Source organism: Octodon degus, unplaced genomic scaffold, assembly GCF_000260255.1.
Source record: "Octodon degus isolate 3935 unplaced genomic scaffold, OctDeg1.0 scaffold00104, whole genome shotgun sequence".
Classification (NCBI taxonomy): domain Eukaryota; kingdom Metazoa; phylum Chordata; class Mammalia; order Rodentia; family Octodontidae; genus Octodon; species Octodon degus.
Genome location: NW_004524680.1, coordinates 4,787,354 through 4,795,357, shown reverse-complemented (window position 1 = coordinate 4,795,357; position 8,004 = coordinate 4,787,354).

The window sequence follows — 8,004 nt, the reverse complement described above, 5'->3', positions numbered from 1 at the left end:
TTTTTGTGTGTGTGTGGCCAGCTCAGCCCACCATGAGGGGGAATGGCTGGCATGTGGTGCTGGGGGATTGAACCGCTGTCCCTGTGCTTTGCTTAGCTTAGTTTGTTCTAAGTAGGTGCTTTAGACCACTGAGCCATCTCACCAGCCCCAATATTTTATACTTTAAAAAGAAAGCTCCTGAAACTAGTTTTTACGGTGCACACCCCTGTTGGCATTCTGGGCTTCTTGTCTCCACAGGAGACACCTGCGAAGCTCCATGTACAGCATTCTCTGGCTTCTCGAGCCAGCTGTGAACGAGCTGAAGGTTTCAGAAGCCTGTGGTCAGGCGCAGTCACTTCAATGACAGAACCACTCACTGATAATTTTCTGCATTTGTCAGCTTTCTGTCACGGTGCCAGAACACTGGAGAACAATAGCAACATAAAGGAGAAAAGCTTTGTTCAGGTTCGTGCTTCCAGACGTTTCTCTCCATGTTCAGGTGGCCCAGTGCCTTAAGGCCTGAGGTGAGGCAGAGACGTGATGGTGGAAGTACTTTGGTAGAGGAGATCTTCTCTCCTCTTGGCAGATGAGAAGGGGTGGGGGAGGAAAAGTGAGAGAGAGAGAGACAAGGTCAGGTACAAAACACACCTTTCCTAAGCACTCCCCCAGCTGCCTGTGTCCTCCACCGAGCCCCCATGTGTTACAGTTTCAGGGACATCCTAACCCTGACCCATGCATGAGCTCATGGCCCTCATCTTCTGATCTCTGTCTGTGGGCTGCTTGTGGAACAAGACTTGTGTATGTGGTGCCTCTTAGAGCTAAGAAAGTGAAAGTTGTTTACGCTGGTCTGAGGGATGGATCTGTCTGTTGGGCTTGAGTAAAGAGAATTTAAGATCTGGGACAAATTGAAGAGTTAGCCAGAGGGGATTCTCTAGGGTTGATTAGAGAAGGAATTGTGCAGGGTCTCAGTCCTTTCAGTCAGGCTGGCCACGGAGCTATCAGGGAGAAGGAAGTTCTCCCAAGTGTCTTTTCCAAGACCCCAGCATTCTTTTGAGAAATAACATGTGAGCTTGGATTGTGATCAGTAATGTCGGTAACTCAAAGTAAGAGAGCAGTGTCCCAGAGAGGCTCCGTTCACGTGGCATCTTGGGCCAGTTCATGAGGTTTGCACAGTTCGGGAGTTGAAGGAATTGAAAGTCATACCAAGGCAAAGAGAGGCCACAGCCCTGGACATGAGAGTTGGAATGACCAAAGGCTAGACAGTTCATAATTAGCTTTGCATAATTAGCTTTGCATGGGACCTGGACTTTAGTGAAGCGACAGCACTCCATCTCTCCAGCTCCGTGGTTGTCATGCTGTTTGGCAATGCTGTTTCTACAGGCCGTGACCTCCTGCTGTGGCCTTTGGTCCATCCTGAGAGACTGATGGACAGGGCTTCCTCCCACTCCAAGGCCTCTGACAAGACACCAAAGACAGGACCTGAGGTGGAATAGGAGATCTGGCCAGAAACAGACTGAACATTATTTAAAGTTTATGCGAGTAAAAAACACATCCCCCTCCAAATGGCTCCCCTCCTTTTGGACATACATATCCCATCCTTCTTACTTTTTTCTAAAGGGCTCAGAAAAACCTTGTTTGTACTTATCTTTCATTGTGATGTTGTGCTAACCTAACTGCTTTGAATCATTTCAAAATGTTTACTTTTTGTGATTATTTTGGCTTTGAGGATGACCCAGAAGTTGTACAGTGGCAGTTGTGGTGGGTAACAAAGATAAGTACATGGGGTAATGTTTTTTATGAGCCTGCCTTCTGTTTGAGCCTGTCTTTTACTGGATGGCACTGAGCAGAATCATTCAGCATTTTTTTATTATTAATTATGGTACCAGGGATCAAACTCAGGACCTTACTGTTGTCAAGCAGGCTCTTACACCACTGAGCTATCTCCCTGGCCCTATTCACCACATTTGTGATCACCCCTGGAAAGACAGTGATGAAAGGACTTCCAGAACTATTTCGGAAAGTCTCAGGAAAGTCGGACGTTATTGCTCACACCTGTCGTCCCTGCACTCGGAGGCTGAAGCAGGAGGACTGCAGCAATTTGAAGCCGACTTGGGCTACACAGTGAGTTCAAGGCCAATTTGAAATAAATACAGATCCCTGTATCAAAATCTAAAAAAAATGTTTAAAAGAGCAGGAGCCATGGGATAAGTGCATTTGAGGTGTTGTAGAAAAACCAGGATCAAATCAAATGGAAGGCTCCCTGAACCGAGGAGTTAGAAGGCAAGTTTTATTATACTAGTGGCCTGGTGGGGCCCAGTTCCAAATCCCCAGACCACGAAGCAGCTTACCTTAGTTTAAGTACAGTTTGTATTTCAAGCAGGATGTACAAAGCTGATGGTAGGTTATTTCGTGACTGGTTACTTGCACGGGGTTCTATGTTGTTAAGCCAGAAGATTCGCTTAAAAAGAATTATTTATCATAAGGTAGGAACATCCTGGGAGGGAAGAGGGAGGGGAGAGGGTGTGAGTGGAGCGCGGAGAGTTCAATGTGTCCTTGCCTGGGCCAGGTTGTGCCAGAGGTGAAGTCCTTGAAGCAAGTTGGAAACTGTATTTTTCTAACTTTGGAAAAATAGAGGCTGGACCAGCCAAGCTGGCCCAGCTCATTATCAGAGAGACTCACACAGCCAAGGCTGACTGTGTTCAGCAGGCTGGCAGTATGACAAGCAGCAGCACCATGGTCATGGCCCATTCACTGATTTCAAACTTTTGCTATAAAATAGCTATACGCTTGCTGTTCTATGATTTTGCCGTTACTGAAGGGAGGCAGAGAACTTTGGTGGAGATTAATGAGAAGATGTCTTTTACTGTAGTTCATTTTTTTTTTTCATTCATGAATTTGATACAGGGTCTTGCTCTGCAGCTCAGACTCATAGTGATTCTCCTGTTTTCAGCCTCACCAGCACTGAGATTACAGGCATGCACCACCCTGCCTGGATTCAGTTGTGGGTTCAATGTGCCCTTGGTGGGGGGGGGGCAGCAGGGCACGCAGGACTGGGGATAGAACCTTGGTCCTTGCGCTTGCCAAAGCAGGCACTTAGTCTGCTGAGCTATTTTATGGGCCCCTGTAGTTCATTTTTAAAATGTAAACATTCACTGCCTGTTTCCATCTGCCTCGTTTGCTAGGTGGCATATCTTTGCTTCCATCCCAAGGCCTCAATAGTCAGGCTGACATATCTCCATGATTCAAGACAGTGCGGTCAGCTGGTCATGTGGCTTCCAGGCTCTGCTGAACCTCTGTTTTGAGCAGAGCACAGCGCAGCTGGTCATTGCGTTGTTTTCGGGCACCAAGCACAGGGCTGGAATGACTGTTTCGGTGCATCACAATGTCTTTGGCAGTTACGGCAGTCTCTCCTAGCAGCCAGTGTCTCCAGGAGGCGCGAGAGGAGGTCAACACAGGGAAAGGGAATGCAGGAGTCAGGGCAACCACGGGCTCCGTAAAGATCACTGCAACACAGCCGCAGAATTCCCCCGGGAGAAGGCAGCGAAGCTCAAGCGTTCTCATGTCCGCTGCTCCACAGGACAGGAAGCCTGCAACTCCATGTGGGGCACAGGGTGACTCCCTGGGGGTGGTCGGCCAAGCGGGGGAAGGAGAGCAAGGACTCGTGCTCACTGTCTTTCAGGGTCTCCGGGTGGAGCAGAAGAGAAAAGCTGTGAGTGTGCTCAGGTTCCAACGCAGGGGAGGCTGCAAGAGGACTTGTGGCCAGGACCACCTTGTCACCTGGTGCACTGGGGCACCCATGTGGACTGCTCACAGGCTATGTGCTGGCATTGAGGCACCAGGGCAAAATGAGATTTCGAACATTTCCAAGACCCCAAGCCTCCGGTCCATGAGAATACAGGAGATCTTTAGCCAGAGCACTGATTTGGCTTTGACAGGTCCTACATGCTTTTGTTGGAAAGCACCCCATCTAGGATGCTTTGGAAGGGACAACTGTGAGCTTAGGTAACATTAAGAAGGAGGGTAATATTGGCCCAGCAGCCCCAAAAGATCAGAGGAGTTGGGCTTGTATCCTTACTGAGGGCGTCAAATGAGCACCCTTAGAGGAGCACGTCCTCCAAGTCTCCTCAGGCCTGGGCTCCTGGAGGAAGGTGAGTGCTGGGACTGCACTCTGGCACCGTTTGGACCCCCAAACGGTGTATTGGGTCCCTGTGAATGGGAAGGAAAACTGTAGCTGGACTAGAGTTGACTAAAACACTGAGAAAAGCATGGGAATCAAATATATCACAGCAAAATGCTCTCGGCATTTGATTGGCTAGCGTTGCTAATGTTAGTAATAGTACTTCCTGGCTACCTTGTTGGCTGTGACGTGGGAACCGGAAGGCTTGGGTTATGGACCGGAAAAGCAGTAATAATAATCTCCTCGTTAATGAGGCTTCTAAATTTCAATTCTTGAAAGAAACCTTGCTGTCATTTACATTATATGCTATGAACTCATTAAAACAGGGAATCACTCACAGGGCTATGGGGGTAGCCTTGGTTGAGAACTTGAGTACACAGAGGGACGTGCAAAAAATCCGTAGAGCAATTCTGGGTGTGTCTGAAAGTGTCTGCAGAGTTGATCGGCACCTGGCTCAGCAGATAAGCAGGACGAGCGCCGTGGACATGAGGGAACCATCCAGTAGGCCAGGCCAGCTGGAGTACAGTGCACAGTGACATGCTCAGTCACTCAAGTGCCATTTTCTTAAAGTAGAAGATTTTGGATTGCGTTTTGGTTTGTTTTGCTCGGTGCCTGCCATTGTCTGAAGATGCCAGATCCCAACGTTTCCGGCTTCTTTAGCCTTTGAGTGTGGAGTCACACCAGTGAGTGTGCTGGGAGCACCCAGGCCCTCAGCCTTGGGGCATACTCCTGGTCTCTCATGTTCTGAGGGTTCCAGCTGCTGGGACGAGCAGGTTCTTCTTTCTGCAATTCTCTAGCACACAGATGCCTTTGTGGAGTGTCTAGCATCCTCTAATCAATCCCCTCTGTTGATTGGTTCCTCTACAGAATTCCAATTAGGCTACCTTTTTTTTTTTTTTTTTACTTTTAAGGGCCTGGGAGGCACTCAGGAGAGCCACAGAAGGCCACAACTCTGTCTTAGACTGAGCACTGAATTTGGGACCCCACACATATGGAAGAAGCACTTCCAAGGACACGTGGCCTCTGGTTCGTGGTTTGACCAATTGGACCACAGCTTCAGCTCTTTGGGGTGTGGGCAGAGCTGGAACCAAATCTTCTTGTGTACTGAACTCTTAGCCAGTGGTATCCCAGCATGGGACTGCCCTAAAGACAAAGTGAAACAGCAGGAAAGTGCAAAACAAGAGTGCTATTGACAATTGCCAAGATAAAGCAAGACCTATATAACAAAAAATGTAACTTTTGTATCTGAAAAGGTCAGTCAAATCCCCTCAGGATTTACCCAGAAACCCTGTACCGCAGTTTGTAGATCTTTTGTCAGTGTCAGCCATGTGGATGAGTCATGGCCATTGCTTGACCAAGCCCTTACGGCATCCTGAGCCAGCCAAAGAAAAAAAAAAAAAAACAAACCAAAATCCTTCTGAACTTTTGGGGGCCTGCCCATTAGCTCAGTTGTTTAAGTACCTGATTAAGCAAAGGCAGTCAGGCTCAGGTTATTGTGGTTCAATGCCCAGGTCCTCATGCCTTTCCAGATCTGCCCTTAAGGCATCTGGAGGCAGAAAAAAAAAATCCTGCTTGACCAATTTGTTCTCTGTGAAAGCCTGAGCAGAAAAGTATAAAAACAAGGTATAAAAAGTAAAAGCCATATTAATATGCTGAGCTGTAAAAGGCTTAAGTCACCAACTTCTGACATTGCCAGTCCTGCAGATAACCCACTATTATGGACTATTGGACTATATTGGATTACTTTGCTGAATTCATGCACCTACAATATATAAATGGCAATGGAACACCCATCTCTGACAATTGCCACCTTGTGGGCAGGTAGAGCATCACTGCTAAGGCCGAGGCACTCAGGGCAGCTGAGTGTGGCTGGCAACAACCCTGCAGGCAGCAAACTCTCTCCTTCAACTCCACAGTGCACACTGGCTTGCATGGGAAAGAACAGCTCTGTGCCCACCTCTGGCTGGGATGACTGGTTCTGTGATAAGAATTTGGTGGCAGTTGGAGAAAAGTCACAACCCACTTCCTGCAGGGTAGCCATTTTATGTATGTATGTATGTATGTATGTATGTATGTATGTATGTATGTATTTATTTATTTATTTTTTGTGGAACCAGGGATTGAACTCAGTCCCTTGCGCTTGCCAGGGAAGCGCTTATTCCACTGAGCCATCTCCCCGGCCACCACCCACCTTTTTTAGCCATTTTAAACTAGACTCCTCAAGCTTAAAAAAGAGCTGCCCAGCATCACCACTGTCCCTGACACAGGAAAACAGCGCAGCCTGGATCCAACAGGACTCAGCCTTTGAATTCTGAACTTAGCATAGGAGTCTGCACAATCCCAGCAAGCACCACACACACGAATCACATGAAACCAGGATGTGCCTCTGAGTAGTAAGACCTTCTGGCCTCCACCGAGCTCAGGTCAGAGCTGTGCCAAACGGACACAATTCAAAGCCAGTGGTTCTAGGGCTGCCTGTCTGTTGGAACCAATGAAGAAGCCAAGAGCAGTCTAACAGCATATCCTATCTGCCTGAGGCTACAGTTCTGGCTCCCTACACCCTGACTCCCTGCATCCAGGGCTCTTTGCACCCACTGTTTTCAGTGTAGGTTTCAGTCCTTGCACCCAGGGCTTCAAATGCAAATTTCAGTTCAAGATTTCCCAGCAGGTGGACAGAAACTACAGCATCAGTGCCCCACTGTACTGACAGAGCTTGATATGCAGAAGCAATGGGCCAGGGCCCCCAGGCAGTCAGGGTCAGAGTGAAGAAGGAAATGCAGGCAAGAGCCTGTCCTGTGGGTTCTGTGAGAGGCAGCGGCAGGCCAGGGTAGGCAGGCCTTGGCAACACTTGTTGGCCCAACCACAGGCTCTGGGCGCTGGATGACGCCTGGCTTGCCAGTCTTCTGCTCTGAGGTAATTAGGGCCGAGGAAAATGGCCTGGAGGGTGGGAGTCCCATGGAGGCGGGCAGGCTGGGCTCAGCACTGGCATGTCTACGTACACAGGGCAGGCTCACTGTCCAGTCACTTGCTCTCTCTAGGAATTGCTATCTAACAGGCCCATCTTCCGGGCAAGCATGGCCCCTCAGCCACTGTGACCCCTTGCCAGGGTGAGGGGTAGTACACTGAACGAATTGCCTGGTTCCAAGCCAGGTGGCATGGCAGATAGGGATCACAGAGGAGAATCAGTTCACGGTGGGCAGAAGGTAGCAAAGCAAACAAGGCAAACAATGAATGGATTTAGTAGATTTGTTTTGCTCCTTTTTTTTTTTTTTTTTTTTTTTTTCAGAACCGGGGATTGAACTCAGGCCCTTTTGCTTGCTAGGCAAGTGCTTATTCTACTGAGCCATCTCCCCAGCCCCTCTGCTCTGTTTTGTATTCTATCTGGGTTACCACGATTAGGGCAGTGCTGAACCAATCAGTGGACCCATTTAGTAACACAGACCCTTAATCCCACCATCACACTCTAAATTCAGTCATCCCTGAAAAAGCCCCAACTATGACCTCATGAGGCCTTGGGGGACATCTAGACAATTAGCAAACATGTCTTTTGGCTCAGTTTGGCCATTTGTGTGTGTCTAGTATTTAATTTATTTCTTCTGCAATTTCCCATCTTTTCAGAGTACAGAGTCCCAAAGTAGATAATCACAATCTTTGGGATTTCAGCAGAATTGGTTGCAATTTCATCCTGTTTATATGTAGTTACATTGATTGGCTTTACAAAATTATGAAATTTCCTTATTTGATAAGACTGGCTAGGCTGGGGAGATAGCCCAGTGGAATAAGTGCTTGCTTGGGAAGCACAAGGTCCTGAGTTCGATCCCTGGTACCACAAAAACAACAACAAAAAA